Below are 22283 nucleotides of genomic sequence, written 5' to 3'. Positions count from 1 at the left end.
CCGGCTGGCTCCTCAAATTCGGCATTGCGCTGGATGCCTCCCAGACCCATGCTGGGACCACCTGCAATTCAAGGTGGTTTGAAAGTGCCAAGTACCTCCTGCAAACTGACATGAAGAACCTGGGCTGGTGACTTTTGTTTCCCAAGGAAAAGGGCCAGCAGTGGTTTTCCAGGGCCTGTGGGCCTGGAATGCGAAAAGAACAGTTAAAAGAATCCCAGGATAGAGCCTGTGTTAAAAAGTCTGACTAGTGCAGGAAGCCAAACAGGGCCATGTGAATTATCAATTCACAGAGAATTTGCTGTGGGGCTTCCTACCTCTGCCTTTGCTGGTCTTGTGGCTTTCCCCAGCTGCTGCTTGACTGTCTACTGGAGTGCTCCTTGCCTTCACTGTGTAAAGTCATTAAAAAGGACTGAGCAGCAAACATTCCTGGGGACGATGGTGTAATCCACACTGGCAGCTGGGAGTCAGGCTGACAGAAAGGTTTGGAATCAAAGTGAGGTAATTATATTTATTGCATACTCTAATTTAGGCACAGAGGGACACAGGGTTTTTTTGGTTTTTTTTTTGAGATGTAAAATACTAAGATTTAAAGTCAAAGAGTTAGATTTATAGAACACAGACTGCCTTGGTGTGGTAAAGGTTACCTCAAAGTTACATTCAAATGTGATGCCAAAATATCAAGCTTTGACTAAAATGATTACTAGCAATATCTTAACTGGTTCTGCTAAACTTAGACTGCCCAGGCCTTTCTCTGTCCCTAACTACACTACAGATAAAAAAGCCCAGTGTAGCTTTTGCATGTGAGGTGACTACTGTATTAGGTCATGTAAATATTTTTACAAAAAAAAGGTGAGCAACTAGCATCAGGAGATCTAGGCTGGGAAAGGTGATGAAAGTAATTAATTAAATAAATTCCTGACTGCATGAGAAAATGTCAGAATTACAAGGTCAAGTATTAGACATGAGAAATGTCAACACCAGTCACCCAGCAGTGTAAAAAAATGTTGGCAGGGGTGGAGGAATAAACAAATGCTAGGAATTCTTCCCAAGTTTTAGCCCAGGAATCACTTTAAAATTAAAACAGAGTTGCATGTTTATTTTCAAAATTCTCACGTTAACTGATTTTCCAGCAAGATAATGTGTAGAAATACTATTATTCTAATATGAAAATGGCAATTCTCATAAAACAATTAAATATATAAATTTAACAGATTATTATATTATACTAGGAAGTATCTTAGTATAGTTTTAAGTATTGGAGTGAGGGATTCAATAATAATCACTTGATTCAAAACAAGGAGAGAAAAAACATATCTATTTCCCTTAGCTATGAGAACATTGGACACTCACAACTTTCATTTTTTAGCTAATTGTGCCCCCTCCAGTTCCTTCTGTAATTTACACTTTCATTAGTCATCAACCATCCAGCATTGCCAAACTGAATGCACTTTTCCGGTGTTGTAATAAACTGAGGGACTCCGAGTTTAATTATATGCAAAGTACTGGCTTTTTCCATGTTCTTCATTCATTTGTTTGTTTGATAGCTCCCTAAGGAGCCATCAGTAGAGGCCATCTTCTTGCATTACCAAAGGGAAAAATACAAACTTTCAGAATTTAAATACAAGCTCTTCAAATGTTTACCTCAAAGTGCTTCTTAAGGCAATTTATTCCCTTCTGTCATTACAGCAAAAGCACATCAGTATGAAATCATAGCAGGCACACACTCAGGTAAATACTAAAGTTCTTTGTTTACAAGAAACAATTTTCCTCTTTGAGAGAGTGTATTTAGAATAAGAGTTCTTACTTGCTAGAAAGTTTAATCACACTTAGTTTTATACTTAATTCAAAATAATAATATCCCTCTGAAATTTTGAACAACTTTAATACAGTTGCATGCCTAAATGAATATTTTCAAGTAAAAACAAAGGGAATTTTTCACTAATGAAGATGGATATTGTGGAAGAAAGCCTAAGTTTAGGAGAGGATGTTTTGGTGGAGAAATGGCAGTAACCTTCTCTGTTACTGATCAGAGACTGTACTTGGGAATGACCCATCACCAGCTGAAGGAGGATGCCTTCCTTCCCCCTTTTAGAAAGGTTCAGGAAAACATCTGGAAGGGATACTGTGCAGCCCACCCACAAGAGAAGAAAGCTTTCACAGGTAAAATGCTTTGAGAGATTCAGGAAATACATTTATAACCCACCAGCACAACATGATATCGATAAAGTGTGAACTTTGTGAAGTTACAAGGGTTTTGAGTGATTTGATAAACATAGATAAGGGAAAATTGAGTAACACCAGAGATCTGGAGAAGCAATAGGGATTGGAAACCTGAATATCTGTCAGACGAGGCAGTGGCATCAGCACGGATAGAAAAAAGACTCTCACAGCACATAGCAGTGTTCAGCAGTGGGTCAGAAATGTACTGGAAGAACTGCTGAGCTCCCACATTTCTACATGGCTCAGTCACTTGTCAGTGCACAAAGAGAGACCCAAGGGAGATGGAGCCAGGTTACATTTTCAACATAAGCTGCTACCAGCAACTGCAGACTGTAAAGTGAGCTCAGGAAACCTGCATGTTAAGCACAGTCTAGAAACAGGAATTTAGCATTTGGGTAATTCTCAGCTAAAACCTGCATTATTTCTTTCCCTACTTCAAAGTTTCAGTCACATATTATTTTCAGCATATCCCACCTCAAACTTGTACTTGAATAATTAAAGAATAGTTCTCTAATATCAGCCCAATACAGAGCTTTCATCATCTATAAAATCCTTCTTCATTGACAGGAATGCATAAGCAGTCACTGGGTATGTTTGCAAATTATCCTTGGATTGCTCGCTAATTCTGCTTTTGAAAAAAATTTGTTGTTACAAAAAAGCTTGAGTTGCATTTTATGCAGTTCCTCTAGTCCTAATATCTGGCCATAAACTCATTACTACAGGCATAATATGTACCATCAATTTGAGGTAGATTCTATCTCATCTTTCAAAATTAAAAGCTATCATTATTTAGTTTTAAAATGCTAATCATCTTTCCATTAGTTCAAAAAGAATTTTGATCAAAGCTGTGTAAAAGTGAAATGGAGGATGAACTGTACAAGTCTTGAATTCATTAACATTTGTCAACTGTTTAGCCTGAGCGATTGAATTATTAATACAGTAATTACTTGAAAAAAATTACATATACAATCAGAATGCCAGCATACATCCTCTAATTTCAACAAGTAGTTTAGCTTCCAGAAGTATAGTCTGTAGTATTTCTAGTGCCAAAGTAAGTGCATTGAAGGAAAAGGGGAAATAGGGTTAATATCCAAAATCTATTCTCAAATGACAGACTGATTTTCTTGTCTTTTAATTTTTAGCAATTTTAATTAACCTGGACCTGCTTTTCAAAATAAGTAGAGAGTGAGTTCTTCAGATGAGTTCAGTGGCAGGGTTTGGTGTTCAAAAACATTAAAAGTCACGGTAATCTTAACACCCAGAAGTTCTTACAAATAAAAATTATCTGCCATGTCAAAATGTTTCTGTATTCTGAATTTCTGTTTATTTCACTCAGAGTTATGGGCACAAGTCACAGAATCATAGAATGGCCTGCATTGAAAAGGACCTTGAAGATCATCCAGTTCCACCCCCCACATTGCTCAGGGCCCCATCCAACCTGCCTTGGACACTTCCAGGGATTGAGCAATAACACAATATCTGCAGTGATTGACCATCTGCTCTTCTGGAACTAGTGTTGCTTTAGAGAAGAAAATTAACCAAAGGAATCCATGTACTACATAGTAAAAAGTAACCTATAGTAGGAGAAGAAAAGAATATTCCACAGGAGTGGAATAAACTCAAAAGCCTACAACAACAACAGTTTCAGTTCCACTTACTAATTTTACTAAAACATAATTTAAAATACATTTGTATTAGAAGAAAAATTAATGAAATTTAGATTATTAAATGAAGAGAGGAACAAAATCACTGTACATTTCACTTGCCTGTAACTGGATGTATAGGCTGCTAGGTAAGCTACAATTCCTGATGGAATAAGTGTATTCCAGTCAAGTTGATGTCCTGCATTCCCAGCTCCAAAGCAGTCTCATACCAGCAAGTTTTCTCACCCTCAAGGCCACCATTAAATTGTTCTGCTCTTTGCAGTTTTTTGCTGCCTAAGTCAACGTCAGAATAGAAAAAATTGCTGATTATGTTCCAAGATCATTTTGGAGACATTCCTTTAAAACATCCACAGATTGTTGAAGTTAAGAAAAAATCTGGATAGGAAAACAAACAGAAAGTAAGCACCTTATTCTAATGAAATTTTTTAAAGAACAAAAACTACTCAGAGGACCGGCATGCCAAAGCCTATTCAGTTACATTTTCATCCAAATAAAGGAAGAAGACCAGTATAAAACATGAAATTTGAAATAGCTCTGTGTGAGATACAGGAAATAGTAACAGTGAAGGAAATTGTCTACAAGGGAAACAAAAACCCCTTAAAGAGATCACTGTCTCATAAAATGTATGTACACAAAATAAAAGAAAATATTAACAGCTTTTCACAACCAAGGATCTGTTTTCTAGTTTTGAGGATTTCACTCTTTTATATGGCTATTTTTCTGAGGAGAATATTGGATGTAACATGTACTGAAAATGTTCTTCATCATTCCAAAAACAAGCATCAAAGCAAGCTAGAATGTCCCTAGGACCAGCTGAAGCAGAACGTTACAAGTACTAGCCTCAGTTAATTAATCCCCTCTCATATTGGTGCAAGTTGCAGCTCTTTAAAAGTCTACCTTTTAAAATAATTTTCTAACAGCAGGTATTACAATATTAGTAGTTGTTCCCAAACTGAGAAGTCTCCCAAGCATGCAGTTACCAATCTTTCAGCTGAGTAACAAAAGACCTTCTCAGATGAAGACATGCCAAGTAAGAAGCCTGCCATGACTCATCTTTCAAGGGCCACATTGACCTTGGTGCCCAGAGCAGATTTACTGCTCAACTGTCAGCTCCAGATGTTCCAAATCAGAAACAGCATCAAAAAAAATACCACACTTCTTCAAAGCATCTAAGGCATGCATACCAAAAAATATCCTGTGGGCTGCATGGGACTACCAGAAACTTCCAAGGACATTTCAAGAAAGCCCTTATTTTGTGCAACACTCTAAGAGGATGTAAACTCTGCTGCTGTCTGAAGAGAATGTTGCTTCCATGCCTTATTAGAAACATTCCCAGCTGAAAATCAGGCTCTACAGCTTAACAGGTATCTTATATGGACTGATCTGCACTATTGGTTTTTTGCATAAGTATCCCACCAGTAAGTTCACCTTTCTTTTGGTGTTAAATTACACTGATAGACCAATCCCTTTAATGAAATTTAACTATTTTTCTGATACATACTTACATATCATAAAACTCCATGGTTATGACCCATTTAAAGAAAAAAAAAAACTCACTTTTTTTTTGGCACAATGCTGTTGGAAATAACTGCATTACTGCTGAGACACTCCTCTCAATGTAACCCAAATAAAGAAAAAATTACCAATCAATAGATAATAAACTAGCAAACAAAACCACCAGGTTTTTAAACTAAATATTACCTAAAAAGAGATCCTACTCACAGTATTGCAGACTAAAACTGTCTTGTCTAGCTATTGAGGAAGTTAATGGACTTTCTAAAAGGTAAACAGAAGTAATCATGACCAATAATTGTAGTTATGGTGAATGCATGACCCCTAATTTTTTATTCTTTTACATTTCACATAAAATGTCTTTTGTATTACAAGAGACCTTGTCCTGATTTATGCAAAACATTGTATCCTACCACTGTCCAGTGGAAGCATTCCTATTTTTCTGGTAAGTACTGTCAATATTATTTAATTTGTGAGTTATAAGTAAATTAAAATCTTTAACTGAAATTTTCATCCGTATAGCATTCTTTATCCTGCAGCATCACAAAACCAAAATACAGTCTTTGAGTCAACAAATTCTGTCCGTAACCTTCCCTGCAAATTCAGCAAACGCACTGAGACTCAGCAGAGATGAAGCAAGTAATTTTAATTAAAAACTGTTTACGTCTGGCTACTGGCCATTCTAGTTAGCAACCCATAAAATTGTTGTTCCAGGTATTCTCTTATCAGCAGAAATTCTCACTGTAGTGTAACCATTCCCTGTGTGAGCAAGCAAGCAGAAATTGAAAAACTGTGAACAGAAATTACCTTCTAATAGGATTGAGAGGTATCACTCACCTCCCAGCAGCACCTAAGCTGACTTAACCATTCAAAGTCACTCTCATCTTTGCCTTTTTTGCTTACCAGCGATGCAAGAACATCCTCAGCATGAGCATCAAGCTCAACAAGTGCTCCCAGAGTCACTCGATTCTGCTTAGTCAGCTTTCCTCACACCAAAGTGACAGTGTCCTCAGTCTGTCTATTATCCTGTCCCAGAAAATCCTCTGGTGCCTGCAAAAAATTTTAAAAGCTAACAAGTTGAATGTCTGGTCTTAGGCGTGATTATGTTTTCTTGTATGTCTTATTTTTTACTATATTACTTTTATTTCTCTGTATTAAATAGCTCCTTCTCACTATGATACCAGTATAATGTCCTTCATTCACCAGTAGCCCAACAGGGGTTTGAGAGGCTTTTGTTTCTTTTACAAATGTAAAATATCAATGGCACATATCTGCAAACAAAACAGCATACACAACCTAATTCCTGCAACACAGGAAATACCCATGTCCTTTTACTGTTTCCATTTCATTCTTTCCAATACTACCTAAGAATATATAATTAAGAAAAACATCTGAACAATTTACCTAAAAGACCTTTTAAAGTTAGATTAAAAAAGGTTTATCCTCAGCAATAATTCTTGTGTCCTACCCCCTGCAAGTTGCTTCCCACTGTATTTACTGAAGATCAGTTTAAAGATGTAAAACTTTACTTACAGTCTCTGTAACATATAAACTAATGAGGATAAACAAGAATTCTCTCTTCAATAGCTAATCCACCTCCAGTACATAAAAAATTATTATTTATACCTTCCCAGCAATAGCAAACATTAAGGAAATTGAGTAGAGCAACCAGGCACAACCTTAACACAATAGTTTTCCATGATTAAAAAAACCAACCAAACAAAACCAACGCCTTTAAGATCTTTTTTTCCTCACAAGATTTCTTGTCCTGTTCTTTGCACTGTAAGGATGTTTCTCTGGGACTGAAGTAGCATTTTGGTTTCCATTTCTGTACTTGTTTTTTCATGACTTTGCACTGCAGTCACTGCACACTGTCAAGTCTGTGTATGGGGACCCAAACCCAGCTCCTCTCCTTACAGCAAAGGCTGCATTACTTAACAAGATCCATATTAAATACTTCCATACCAACTAAGGTCTTTGGCCTTTGAAAAAACCTCAAGAAGTTCCTAATTCAATAAAAAACAACAACAACAAAAAAAGAATTTGGGGAAAACCAGATGCCTTTTCTCTAAATATTTATTAAGTCCCTTGAGAATTATTTCCAGAAATTCATTGCACTTCCTCAGTTTTTCCAGTACCTTGTCTGCTGTTACTGCTGTCAGCAGATGTCTGTTCTGGAAAAGAAATTATTCCAGATTAAAAATATTATTGTCTTTTCAAGTGAATCACTATGCAGCACTGCAAGAATTCTTAATCAAAATGAATCTCTATTTCACATTCTGCTTTACTCAACCATTGTCAGGTTTACAATTTACTGTCCTTGCTCATTGCCAGAGTTCACCAGAGAAGTAGTTAGGCAGCTTGTATGAAATTATTCCAAACATGAACTAGTATTTCTGAAAATCATTTCAAAACAGGATCAATTGATCAAGGAGCACAACTCCCATCATTCTGTAGGAGCAACATCAATTTACACTGGCTATTAACTGCATTGTGCAATTAAGCAACATGAACAATTCATACATTTTGATGGATTTTTTAGTGTACTTTGATTACAACAATGAAGTGACACATTTTAACCAGTAATCAAGTATCAGAATTCAATGCAAAGAATAATCCTTCCTTCTATATAAAATATATACTCCAGACAGAAGTGTTAATACAGGAGTTATACACAGGCAACACTGACTTCAGTACTAACACTAACCAGTAATGTGATCCTGAGACATTTCCTAAATAAATACATGTTTAAAAATTTTGATCTCAAAACAAAGTTCTACTTGTTTTAAGAAGACAAGAAATTGTCTTCTTAAATCAACAGCACCTGAATAAGACCTGTCAAGGCACATTGTTGCATGAACCATGGGTCTTTTTGTATTTGGGTTTCCTGTATTTGTACACTGTACAGATGACAAAGCACTCCATTAAGATATGGAGTGCTTGCCAAATTCTTTCTATCATTTTCCAAATTAATTTCTCAAATTAAATTAATGTAAATTATTATAAAAGCTACTGTATAAGATGAAAGTTATGTCAGTTAATACAAATGCCAAAAAGGTTTTGAAAAGACCTTTAAAGAAATACAGTTGTCTGAACATCAGGTTCTGGCATTTAATTTGCCTTACGACCCATTTATAGCCTAGTCATCACTACAGTTTTTAATCTTGCTCACCAACTCAGGGGTTGGGGAAAAAAAAACACACTGAAATGCAGGAAGTTATACAAATTTATCAAACCAATGCTTCTACTCAGTCCCAGTATGGGCTTGAATTTAAACCATGACTGAATTTATTCTAGTTCAGTTCCATGCCAGGACATTGTGAACTGAACCAAACCCCTCACGTTGCAATACAAAATTCACAGAATTCCCAGAATGACCAGGTTGGGAGAGACCTTCAAGATCATCTTCAACCCATGCCCTGACACCTCAACTAAACCCTGGCACTGAGTGCCACTTCCAGGCTTTTCTTAAACACATCCAGGGATGGTGACTCCACCACCTCCCCGGGCAGAACATTCCAGAGCTTTATCACCCTTTCTGTAAAAAACTTTTTCCTAATACCCAACCTATATTTCCCTTGAAAATGTTCTATCAGGGCAAAGTCCTGGCAAGGAAATGGGGGCTGATTAATAGCAATGCCCTGCTCCATTCCCAAAGCCTGGGAACACAGGTTCTGCTGGGAGAGGCATCTCCTCTCCCAGTGTGCATTCCTCAGACCCTGGTGGTGCTGGGATGGCCAGAGGTGAGATGAAAACTGAGATAACCAGAGATGCCAGCTGACTCGATGTCCCCCTGCTGTGCCTGGTGCCTGCCCCTGAAGGCACACAGCCCAGAAAATACCTCCAGAATGAAAACAAAACACACAACTGTATCCATCATGAGCAACTCCACAGAGACTTACAGGGACATTTCAGCCCAATCAATCCACTGAGGGCTCACAAGAACTGCTGACAGTGACAACTACGATGGACATCAGAGCACGAAGATTGCCCAAAGGATTCCCAGCAGGAGCAGCTTCCAGAGCCCATCCCAAAAGGAGACCCACTCTGCCAAGGAAGGTGCTGAGAGCAGGCAGAACAATCTCAGTGAGCAGCAGCTGGGGTCACTGACGGGACAAGGGCGCCTAAGGACAGAGGCTGCACTGCTGTACAGAGCCAGGGCTGCCAAAGGGGTCCCAGAAACAAACTCCTCACAGGGGGACAAAGCACACTGGACCCACAACTCCTTCTCAGCTTCAATTCAGAGAATTTAATAGTAAATTCCAAGTTCAGTTTGAGCCCAGAAGCTCTGAATGTTTGATGCACATTTGCAATATGCATTCAGCTTTGGTTTAATGCCCTGCTCGGGTCACACAAATCCTTCCCATCTGGTGACACCACCAGACCTGTGTGCTGATCTAAGGGATCGAGATGGGGTGCAGCTCCCTGCTGCGATAATCACAGCCTTCCTTTGTGCAGGAAACACATCCACCCTGTGCCTCCTGCCTCTCAGATCACACCAAACTGCAGAAATTTAATCTATGCACAGACAATCAAGACGTCAGCATGCCAGCACAGTTGATAATTTGGTTTATAAAACAGTTTTTAATGCACAATTGTATAACTACACATTGTCAAGAGAAAAGTGAGTTTTGTTCCCTTTCTAAGTATATTTATCAACAGCAAATGGAATAATTGCAACTGGTAAAGCAAATCAAAGCTGTGTTGCCAGTTTTATAAATGGGATTCTTCCTGCTTGTTCTTTTTCTTTCACATGAAAAAAAGCTAAGGAAAAAAATAATTTATGCTCCAACATAGTTTCCTATTTACAAGAAAGGCATGAAATAAAAAAGGGAATGGCATCATTTCCATGGATTCAAAACATCAGTGTAACTTATTTTATCAGTGACATTGCCAGTGTCAATTGTGGGGGGAAAAAGTATCAAGAAAAGCACATAAATAAAGTGTACAAAAATAGCCTGAGTACCCTTTTAAAAGACCATCAATAATCTAGTTTCTAAATATAACTGTTAATATATCACAGACTGCAGCCTGGGATTATTTTTTTTTTATGTTTGTTTTTTTTTTTTCCTTGCCTTTTTTTTTTCATTCTGCTTTCTGCCCTGGGAAGACAGAAAAACTTCTTTACACAAGATTTTCCTAAAATTTATGGGAAGTGGAAATTAAACCACTAAGTAATTTAAACCTCATCAACACACTCTGTTTGAATTAGGTATTTACAATGAAGAAATAATGTATGATTATTCAAATTTGCAATGAGAAACTAAGCCAATAAAGCAATTTTATTACCCAATGTCATATAAATGCAAAAAAAGTCAGCCTGAACAGACTTAAATTAGCTTTATGCTTTAAGAAGCAGACAGACCATTCATACAGTCTGGAGAAGAGCATCCTTTTAAGCCATGAACCTCAGACCCTACATTTGTGGGAGGACAGTGCCACCTTCTGGGAACTGGTGCCTGCTCGTTTAGCCAAAATCAGCCTGACACTGCTGAACTTCTATTCTGGCACCCACACTCCCCAGCACAAAAGATGACTTTTCTTTTTTTTCCCTGGAAGTGATAGCACATAGCACATTCCAAAAAAATACTTTGTAATTGAGTAGCACTGACTGTCTGAATTAGATGATTTTATCAAAATGGATCATTTAACACACAATATTCAGAAATACCCAGCAAACATCTCAATTTCTTGCCTTTTTTTGAATAGTTCAATAAGCCCACTTACAAATACATTAAAAATGCAATATCCTACTAGAAATCCCTTGATATTAACAAATAACTTCAGAATTAAGGCAATTTTTTTTCAATCATTATTAGAATTATATAACAGGATTACCATAATCACAAGGTAGCTGGTAATTCCCTGCGGATCAGAATCTGCAGAGCATGCATGAGAGGAGTTTGGGAGAGCTGGACTTGCTCAGTTTGGTGAAGTGGAAATTAAGGTAGAATTTAACTGTAGCCAGTAACAGGTACAAATCTTTGCCTGGGAGATTCAGCTTGGACAGCAGGAAAAAAATTATTCCCTAGGAGCTCTTAAGCCTCTGGAGGTAATCTGCAAATCTGTGTTCATGGAGATTTCTGAAATTTGGATACACAAAGCTGTACCTGACCTGATGGAGTGGTGCTTTTTGACAGGAGTCAGATTAACTGAACTCCAGAGGTCCCTCCCAACCAATGTTTCTCTGATTCTGCCTGAATCAATGACTTTTTTAAAGAACCTAAGTAAGGAAGGTAAGATTAAGCAGAAAATGGATTATTGTTTCATCAGAAGCAACGTTTCTGGTACATACTACAAATTCTCCCTATACTCTTCAGACACTGAAAAAGAGCTGATTTAATCAACTCTTTTAGTCAAGTATTGAATTATGCACTTTCCTTCAGGCATCTGAGCCATCAGAACTGAAAAGTGTCTCCAAATAAAGCCAAGTAGCCTGAACCTTCAGCCTTTCATCCAGAACCTCCTGTATGAAGACCAGTTTTCCTTTGCACTCCCTACAGCATGGATGCATTAACTGGGGCTTCCAGCAAAGCACTTTCAGTAGACTCTGAGACCTTTGGGGCAATTTGCATATTCAGCAGCAGATGCAAAAGGTGGAAGCTTTAAGATTCCAGCAGATTTCACCTCATATGGTTTCTTGCAGTAACAAATGCCAGGGTATTTTCTGCACCTGGAGCATTTGTAAGGCTGCTGACAGGAGTTCCTGCATGAGGTGAATCCAATGAACATGCAGTACCAGTGAATAAACGTGGGACATGTTTTAGCATGTAACAGTATTTGTTTAACAGTATCTGTTTTAACAGAATATGGAATCTGGCTTCTGACAAACACCCAAGCCCAGACCACTATTTGTTTTTGCTAGGATAGGTTGGGATTGCAGAAGAAAGACAGGAAAGCCACCTAAACTACTGAACCAAAACTAAGCAGGCTTTGTCCTGCACACAGGACAACAAAAAGATGTGGTTTTAATGAATAGATTTCAAGCAGTAAATAACCCAATACTTAAGTCATATTTTATTTCTGATTTCAAATTCCAAGTGTGGATGTGGAACAAATTTAGTTAATGGATTAAGGAGTTCAGTATTACTGCACCCACTATGGGTACATATTAATGTAATTCAATAGTTATTCAGTCTTGCCTTTGAAAGCAAAAAATTCAAGGTCTTTTAGTCTATCATTTGTTCTAAGTATTCTCAAATTTTTTGCATCATTTAAAAATTATTTACCACCACCATTTGACACTTCTTACTATCTCACCAGTATCACACAGATGTGATAACAGCAGTTCTTTCTATTCCCAATTCACTGACAAAAGCAATTTGCAAACAACACATAAAAATAAAATGCTATTTATAACCCTATAACAAACCCCTATATTCTTCTTTCCCATATAAAAACAGGAACATTTTTTAAAACTCCCATACTACTGGGCAATAGAGATGGAATTCTTACCAAAAGTGCATGCTGTTAAAATAGATATTGTATATTGGTTCAATAAACTCATTTGTTGCACAAATATACAATTTATTCAACATCACTGGAACCACAGCAGTAATTTTCTCAACAGCACACTCATACATGGGCAGCACCAAGTCCTGTTAAATTAAATATGTGAAAACTTATTTAACTTCTTCCTTTATTCACTGGCACAGGTTGTAAACAACAGACCACTGTACCCAACCTGTACCATTTCCTCTAAACAAAGTCCATCTCTCATCCTTTAGCTCTGGTACCTCATCTCTGGTGACCTTGCTTCTACCAAGAGCTAGAGAAAAATGCAGTTTGCAAGAGGAAGTTTAGGAAGGTCAGTTAATTTGCTTACAGCAAAATGAAGACAAGGAATTTGGAATTCTCTTTGGCAGCAGTCCAGAACTCTCCATGCTTTGTTAGGTTACTAAGAAAGCAGCCATTGTGTAATTGCCTGAATCTCAAAACTGAAGCAACAGTCCTGTGCTATTGAAGTAATACCTTGCATTAGCACTGTCAGTCATCAAAACACCCTGAAAACTGAAATGATGAAATCACCATAGCAAGCTTACTCTTTTTAAACAGGCAAACTCAACTGTTTTACATTAACAAGCTCCTGTACTATGGTAGTGTAGCAATTAGAGAATAAATACTTATTGGAATGCACAGGCAGGGATATGTATTCATATTTACTGAATATGTAATGAAACCTGAGAGAGCATTTCTGCAGGCCAGTGGGAGTTTTGAGGTATCCACAGTAGGTAGATATCTATAGCCAAGCTTTCTAGGAAAAGCTTCTGGGTTTTCACAATATGGCTATATTTGGGGGATTTAAGAAGTAAGTATTTGATTGAGAAAAGAGACAAAACCAGATTAAAATCTATGCTCAAAGATGGAACTACAGAATTTTGAACACAATGCTTAATGTTAGAATTTAATTTTCTGCTTTGGGAAAAATATATAAATCCTCCATCACATCCCTGAAATTTGTCTTTCTTCAGTTTCTTCATCTACTTTACATAAGTCCTAACATTTTTAATTGTTGAATACCTAAACAATTCAGTAGCTTTATATCTTAAGTAGAAAGTTTAGACAAAATTCTCAAAGTCTTCAACCTTTCAATCTCTACTTGAGATATATTTTAGCTGGTAAAACAAAGGTATTGATTTAGCTGGTAAGACAGAGGTATTGATATAATACATCTGCTGTCTTAAGTACCAGAGTGTGTTAAAAATATGCAGGAACATCTCCAATGCATTAGCACTCCCACATCATTAATTAAGAGTAAAAATCAGCTTGAAGGGATTAAATAGTGTGTGGCTTTCAAGGGACAAAAGATTTATCCCTTTAAAACAAGATTAATTGACTGCTTAAGGAGGATAAACAAAAGCATTTGAAGTCTCTACGCTTTAGATTAAGCAGAAGAGATTTCTTGTTTGGTCACAATAGTTGGTGATATTCTATTAGAGAAAATCACCTTTTTCTCTTGTCATAATGGTTAATGAAAGGAGATCCTCTCATAGTCTGAATTTGACAATGTGGTCTGAATATCACCTACAGATGACAAAATACAGGTTCCTGTTTCTGTATAGTCATGAACTCCATTAATCCCATTTGGAATTCCTTTCCATTAAAGCTTTCTCAGTCAAATGTTCTTTGCTGGCTGTTTCACTGACAGGCTCAAGCTTTTCTAGGAATAGTGCAAAATGCAAGTTAATGCATGACAAAACATTTAAGTCTTCAGAAGAAGACAATGGTAAACCCACAATTTTGGACATCTTTCCCAGTGTCTTTCTTGCAAACCAGGATTGTGAATCACCTGGATTAGAGGAACATGGCATCTCAATTCTTCTGCTTTGCATTTAACTTGCCTTGTTACTGCTAATGCATGTGGAGAAATGGGGGAGGCTTTGACAAGTTTATACAGCCCGTGCTAGAAGTTTCCTACACCATTCTACTTCCTCTGGGTTCACTCCTCGGTCCAGTCTGTTCTCTGCTGAATTCCACAGTCACATCACTGAGATGACAGATCAACTCAGGATCATATAGGAACAAATTACCATGGTCAGTAAACTTGCAGTTTAAATCTTAGAAGGAGTTTCTTGCCACTATAATAATTGCACACTACCCATGATGAAATGCAATTTGTTTATTCTCCAACACAAAATTATAGCATAACATGTGTTCATCTTAGAGACATCATATTCTCAGAGAGCAAACATTTCACTTTTTGCTTGAAAAATGTGCTGCAATTATGCCTGATAATAAAATTCACTGTAGCAAAAGTTCAAATCACTCAGATCCAAATTCAGCTGAGGCACCCACCTGTATTCCAAACATTTAATACCAGGCACATGCACCAGAACTCTGCTGAACAGCAAGTGACTAAAGTTACATTTCAAGGGTGAATCTAAGTGCTTTGCTGAACTGAACCATAAATACATCAAAGAAACAGCAGGGGTTGATTACTGAAGGGATATTTGTGAAGTGAGGGGATGCGGTTTTACAGCTCCCAAACTGCAAACTCTACATTTGCTAAATTTTAAATGATCATTCAACAAAGGCTGTAAAGGCAAAATTACTTCACACAACTTGCCAATGAGTGCTTTTTAAAGCTTTCTTGTGAAGAAGTAAATGCATATTCAAGTTCTCTACCCCTCAGGTTTCAGGTCTTTGATTAGTTTGGAGTATTGGGAATGGATATCAAGATTTCCACAGCTAATTCAATTGCTTGAATTTAATTCAGGAAAACCAAGAGATATTCGCTGTTTGACTGCCCTGCCTGCTCAGAAGCCTGCACAACATGCAATTTAATTCTCCTGGCATGCTGCCCACACTACAGAAATTACTTGTTATCTGCTGCTTACAGTGGCTAGATGGGCATCGATATAAACTCCAGGCCATCACATACAAACACAGTGCTTTCTGAAAAACAGCTTTTAAATGTCCAGGTAATGCCCATATCACTAACTAAATACCTACATTACTCTTTAAATACCTACATTTCTAACCAGCCACACTGCTTGCTACCATACTCCTCTACATCTGCGACCTCCAAACTTTCTTGATCATACAAGAAAGATTAAGCAAGAAATATTTTAACACACCCCCCCAATATATGTGTATTTATTTACAGGTTGTACACACTAGCTACTGTATTAACATATTATATACACAATAAAACATACACAAAAGACATTAAAACCAGAATAAATTAAGATTAAATTAACAATATTATAATTAATTTGTATTAACTTTTATATAAACTTTTTTTCCTTTTACTAATCTTACTATTATTACTACTATTTTAAGTGAGAACAATTGTGTGATTGAATATGCTTCATTAGTCTTGGTTCAATATTTTGAGATTCAAAAGTCTAAGTTCAGTTTATTTCAACACTTTGTTTTAATGGCTGTCATAGCTTAAAGTTTGATGACAGGTTCAAATGGAAGAATTGCATCATTGGCTAGGCTTAATAAATCATGATCCCATCCACCAGTTATGCAATGATTTTTGTTTAAATTCGTATAGTTTATTTTTATCACTTTACTGTTCTTGCAAACTGACTGGGAGGCCTTGCATTTTTGAATTTTTAAAATCACATTAAAAATTTTTGGAAGAGATTGCGCCGAGCCTTGTCCAGCAGAGATGTGAAGCTCTCCAAGGCCACTGCCTCTGCAGGCACGCTTCTCCCGTTTTATTATCCTTCACTGCGAAGAACATCATCCCCACGCCTGGTGGGAATTTCCCCTGGCTGCCAACCGAGGGAGCTGCCGCTCCTGCCGCAGCAGCAAAGCTCCGAGAGGAACCCGGCACCATTTGCTCTGCAGGCTCTAACTACATCCCTGCACCTCAATATTTTCTCCCAACACACAGAGTTCCCTCAGGACTCCCTGCACACCCCAAATGCCCCAGCCCTGTAACCCACCCGGGGTGATCGGATGGGCTCGGGTTCATCAGCAGCTTTACACCTGACGTGGGTAAAATCACCTGAATCCATCAGGTGACTCTGAACTTCCAACGTGCTCTTTGTAATCCGTGTCATACATAATGAAACTGAAATATAAAGATCAAGCAGCCTTGATTTGTGTAAGCACTACCTAGCAACAACCAAAACATCAGTGTGTTATCAATGTAATTGTCATACTGAGTCCAAAACACAGCACTCTGCCAGCTGCTCAGAGGAAAACGAACTCTAGTCCAGCAGAAACCAAGGCAATGACATCATATTTTGTACTTTGCACCAAGCTGAAGCCTTGGTACACAAATTAATTTCTGTGGTTGCTAAAGGGGTGCCTATAGGAGAGAGTCACTTTCTCTGGAAACAGTAGAGGAGCACCAGCCCAAACCAAAAGCATCTGTTTAAATTTGCCCTGCTAAGCCAATTAAAGGCGATCCGGGCAGCTTTAAGGAGGACTGTGTTGTTTGTAAACCCCTGTTTTGCAGAGTTGGCAGCACAGCCAGGGCGGTTTGATGGTTGGGTGCCGATGCCCTGCGCCTCAGCGGGACCGGGCACTGCGGCCAGGCCCTGCTCACACCGAGCGAGCGCCGGGCTGGCAGCGGTAAAACCCGGCACGGCAGAAAGTTAACTCACAAAAGGGAGTTCAGTTAAAAACATTTAAAACTATATAATAATAATAATAATAAATTTTAAAAACCGCACTTTTCAGCTCAGCAAGCCCGCTCCGACAGCCCGGTGCCCGGCGGAGCGCCGGCAGCCGCCGCACCGAGGGCCCGCGCTCGGCCGCTCCCGGCGCTCCGCAGCGGGACCCGGCCCAGCTCAGCACCGCCGCTTCCCGGGCTCAGCACCGCCGCTTCCCGGGCTCCACCGCCCCATCCCAGCCGCTGGAAACCGGCGGGAGCCCCATCCCGGCCGCCCTGCCTGGCCCAGCGCCGGGAGCCCGGCAGCGGCTGCGGTGCCGTGGCCGGGACGCTGAGCCCGCGCCGGACGCGCCTCGGCCGAGAACGCCTCACACCTGAGGGCACGGAATTCAGCACACCTGAGGGGAATTAAACTTCCTCAAAGTATCTGCAGCTGTGCCGGTACTGCACCGCGACTGTCCGCCTGCAGAAAAAGCCTCAGCCCCTGCCGGGCCTGCCAGCTTCAAATAAGGATGGTGAGCACGGCTCCGAGCAGCATGTGGCATTCGCTGCTGCCGAGGCCGGCGTCCTCCTCGCCTTCGTAAAAAACCCAGGTGTGAGGTAATAACCCATAGGTGAGTGCAGGTGCTCGTCTCCAGGCAAAGTGGGGGACAGGTGTGTCAGCTAAACATGCAAAGGAACTCAGCTGTGTTTGCAAAATGATTCCTGCCGAGATAGAATGGGCTTGGGTGGCTAACCCACAACAGCAAGCGAAGGTTTTCCAGGTGCCTCATCATGCACCAGCCCATCTTGTGCACAGTGACTTAGGATTTAAACCACCTGCCCCCACACTCCTGGGAAATTACAGAATGCAAGAAAATATAAATTCAAGTCTCATTCCGCTTCATTGGTCGTCAGTGGGCGTTTCCTCCACTGAATCCAATGCTTTGACCCATCTAAATCAACTAGTGGCATAGTTGGTATGACTTCCAACACTTTGCTGTGGCCAGGTTTGAATTTCTATGGGATCTGAAACAGTTTTGGCCATGTTGAAAAGTTTGTGAGTTTTAAATGAGGTTTCTGGATGTTTTCACAGCAATATATAAAAGCACTACATTTTACAGCATTAACCTGCTGAAAACTGCCTATGAATGAGCCCCAGTTCAGGCCTGTAACCAGTCTTGTGAACTGCACACAGAGCAGTATGAGTCTAGATAGCAAGTTTAAACCATAAAAACCCCTTCATTAAAATACCACAGGCAAAGAACCATTAGGGTATTTCTGCTTTGTCCAGCTGCAGAAGGCTCAACATCACCTGGAATTCCCAGTGCATTTTCTGAATCCTAGCCAGCACCAAAGCCTGGTTTTGACTTCAAAATGAGAAATACCCTCATACTCAACCTAGCATAGGGAGATTCACACAAGCTCTGGTCTGTCCTGGCTATGAGATGGACCAGTCCAGCTGGAAACCATGCAAAGGATGCTCCCTGCTATTTTCAACTACCAGAACCACACCTACAGCAAGCAGTGTCACATTCAGCACACACTGCCAGGCATGGGAATCCTTTTGGGGTTTATTGTCTGATTAGGAAACTGGAAATAGCATACCTGCTTGTACTCTTCAGAGGAAAGAAGAAACAGATTGCTAATATGAGAAACATTTAAAAGAAAATGCTTATACCTGTAGTATTTTTTATTAGCAGAAGAACTTTCTTCTTACAACAACAACAATACCTACCTTGCTGTTTATTCCCTACATGGGATACCAGGTAAGAACTTATGTGATCATTCCTGTACCTGCTTTTAATTATTAAAAAGTTTCCTTTTACTCTCATAGCACATTACTCACTGGCAATTCAGCCTTGTAATATTAACATTAAATTCAGCAGTCTTTCTACACTCTGATTCATTCTGTATCTTGCTCATTTCTGCAGTGCTGAGTGGATCAAGCAGTATTTTCAAGCCTGTCAGCTGCCAGGTTCTCAATGCCCAAGATGAGAAGTTTCTGAAACAAACTTTAACAGCACACTCGTGTTCTGCCCCAGTTTTACAAAGTATTTTTTCCAACTTAACTTGCCTCACTTGGCAAGAGCACAAGCACAGCTGTCCTGGTAAGAAGAAGAGGGTCAGTTATTACCATATAATGGCTTGGGTTGGGAGGGACCTTGCAGTTCCAACCCTCTGCCATGGGCAGGGACACCTCCCACTAGATCAGGTTGCTCAGAGCCCTGTCTAACCTGGCCTTGAACACTTCTAGGGATGGGGCATCCACAGCTTTTTTGAACAACCTTTTCCAGTGCCTCATGGCCCTCACTGTCAAGAATTTCTTCTCATTATCTAATCTAACTCTACTCTCAGTTTAAAGTCACTGTGATACATTTCTCAAAGATATTGCCTCCTTTAGAATTTTTGAAAAAGCAGAAATTTCAAGTTGTCTCAAACCACCATTAAACAGAATAGTTTGTTTCCTTGATGTGTTAAAAAATAGGCATCATTCCTGGTAAGAACTCTCACTGCAAGAAATGTAAATATTCAGATAATTTCTGAATTTAATGCTGCAACACCAAAGCAGCCACATGGACACACAGTTTCTTTCACTAAAAAGAAAGCCCATTTGTGCATTTCAAACAATGGAAAAGCTTTGTCAATGAAATGTGCTTTTGGAAGAAACACTCTAACTCCTGTTGGCCTGGGTAACCCCCTCTTTTGAGTGCAATTCCCTTTCCAAAGCACACTTGTTTTGGGGTTTGTTGTTTTTTATTTCAGCCATGTACTCAAAAATGAAACAAATGCACCATTAATGCCCTAGGAAGTTAATATGTATAACAAAGATTGCATTTAAGTTGTCTTACACAGCCATTCAGAAAGGGCAGTAGAATTTAATATAAAAAGTATCACCTCATTAAGTACAGCAAGATATAACTAGATTATTACAAATAGGAACAGCAACATTTTCTACATAAACCCCAGACACATGGAAAACAGTTCCAGGAAGTGAGCAGCTAAGGTCATGATTCACTGGTAGTAGTCAGCATGAGTTCAGCAAGGGGAAGTCAGACTTGAGCAGCCCTCTGCAGTGAAATGACTGCCAGGAGCTGAAGGGACCAGACCTCTGACACCCTCCCAGAAGATCCTGGTTAATTTTGGGCAGAGCATGCCCTCAGCAAGGCTGCAGGTGACACAAACTGGGAGTGGCTGATATACCTGCAGGTCCTGCTGCCATCCATAGGCACCTCTGCAGGCTGGAGAAATGGGCTGTGGAGGAAGAGTCCTGCACACTGATACATCCTGGAGCCATCCAGCTGGAAAAACCCCTTTGCCAGAGAAGGCCCTGGGCTCCTGGAGTTGGACAAGAGCCAGCAGTGTGCCCAGAGCAGGCTGATGGCATGGGCTGCACCAGCAGGGTGACAGAGGTGATCCTTCCCTTTCCTCACACAGGAGCAGTGCCCAGTGTGAGACACACACACACAGAGCTGGGAGTCCAGCTAAAGGCCACAGAGGGATTCAGGGACTGCAGCACCTCTCTTACAAGGAAAGGATGAGGCAGCAGGGATTGTTTAGGCACAAGGAAGCTCAGGGAGACTCTTATCAACACATACCATCATCTGAAGTGGGGTGCACAGAAGATGGAGCCAGGCTCCCATCAGGGATGCCCAGTGACAGGACAAGAGGGAATGGCACACACTGGAACACGGGAGCTTCCATCTGAGCACAAGAAGACACAGGTACTGTGAGGCTGGCTGAGAACTGCAGAGCTGGAGACTGAGTGTCCTTCCTTGGAAACCCAAAGCCATCTGGACATCGTTCTGGCCAGCAAGGCCTAGCTGGGATGGTTGAAGCAGAGGGCATGGACTTGCAGAGGTCCCTCCAAACCTCAACCAGCCTCTGATTCTGTAAATAAATAAAAAAAAAACAAACATGGAAGCTTTGAAAAAATGGCAAAGTTTATTTTTTTTTTAATAGAAAAAGGTCATGAACTGCATAGAAGTATAACTTCAGTCATCTCAAAATGTTACTCAGCATTCATTCACACTTGGAAAGTCCCAGTACTATGAGAAGAAGCAAAACAGACTAACAGTTGCCTACAAAGCATGTATTTACTTTCAACTGGAGTTAATTTGTACAACAATATTTTAAAATATGCACTTATCCAAACAAAGTCTAATTCAAGGTATATTTTCAGTATATATGCAATACAAATAACATCTTCAAAACTTAAATTATTTGGATAAAACAATTTTTCAATTATTTAAAGATAAGTTAGCTCTAAAGTAGTAAGAAATGTAAACATCAGATACTGTGATAAAAATCTTAAGGAATAACAGCTTTGTCATCAAGTGCTGGCATATGCTATCAGTTTTATTTTCCAGATGCTAAAAAATAGTTGTAATTTCTATTCAGGAATACTTTGGCAGAATTTTAAATTAGAACAATTTTTTTAAAATTCTTTTTTACCTTTATTTACACTACTTTTTGGCATTTTCTTCTTTATCTTAAGTGACCTTTAACTTCTACATAGGTATAGAATAATTTGTGATATTAACCTACCCAGTTCAGACTGGAGTCCGTGATGGTGGAAAACAATCTAAACTCAGGTAAGACTCCAACTGGGAAAAGCCAAGGACTTTGAAAAGTAAGGGTGTAAAGTACCTGAGCACAATCCAACAGCTGCCTCCTGCAAAGTAATTCTGTAATTATGCATATACAGTCAGTACCACTGAAAAAAGCTCCATGAGAATCAATCCACAGAGGAGACCTGGTGTGGCTCACTCACACCCAGCTATCAGAGCTTTGTCCCTGCTGAACAAACCTGTTACTGTATTTCATATGAAATT

The 22283-nt window shown here is 39.4% G+C and overlaps 1 protein-coding gene across 1 annotated transcript in view; it reads left to right on the top strand.

The window, feature by feature from the left end:
* The window catches only part of SLC39A10 (solute carrier family 39 member 10), a 336276-nt gene that overhangs the window by 115589 nt on the left and 198404 nt on the right, over window positions 1–22283 (top strand). The window lies entirely within an intron of this gene.

This window comes from Serinus canaria, chromosome 7, assembly GCF_022539315.1.
Source record: "Serinus canaria isolate serCan28SL12 chromosome 7, serCan2020, whole genome shotgun sequence".
Classification (NCBI taxonomy): domain Eukaryota; kingdom Metazoa; phylum Chordata; class Aves; order Passeriformes; family Fringillidae; genus Serinus; species Serinus canaria.
The sequence above is the reverse complement of the archived record's forward strand: the minus strand, read 5'-3'. Positions and strand labels throughout refer to the sequence as shown.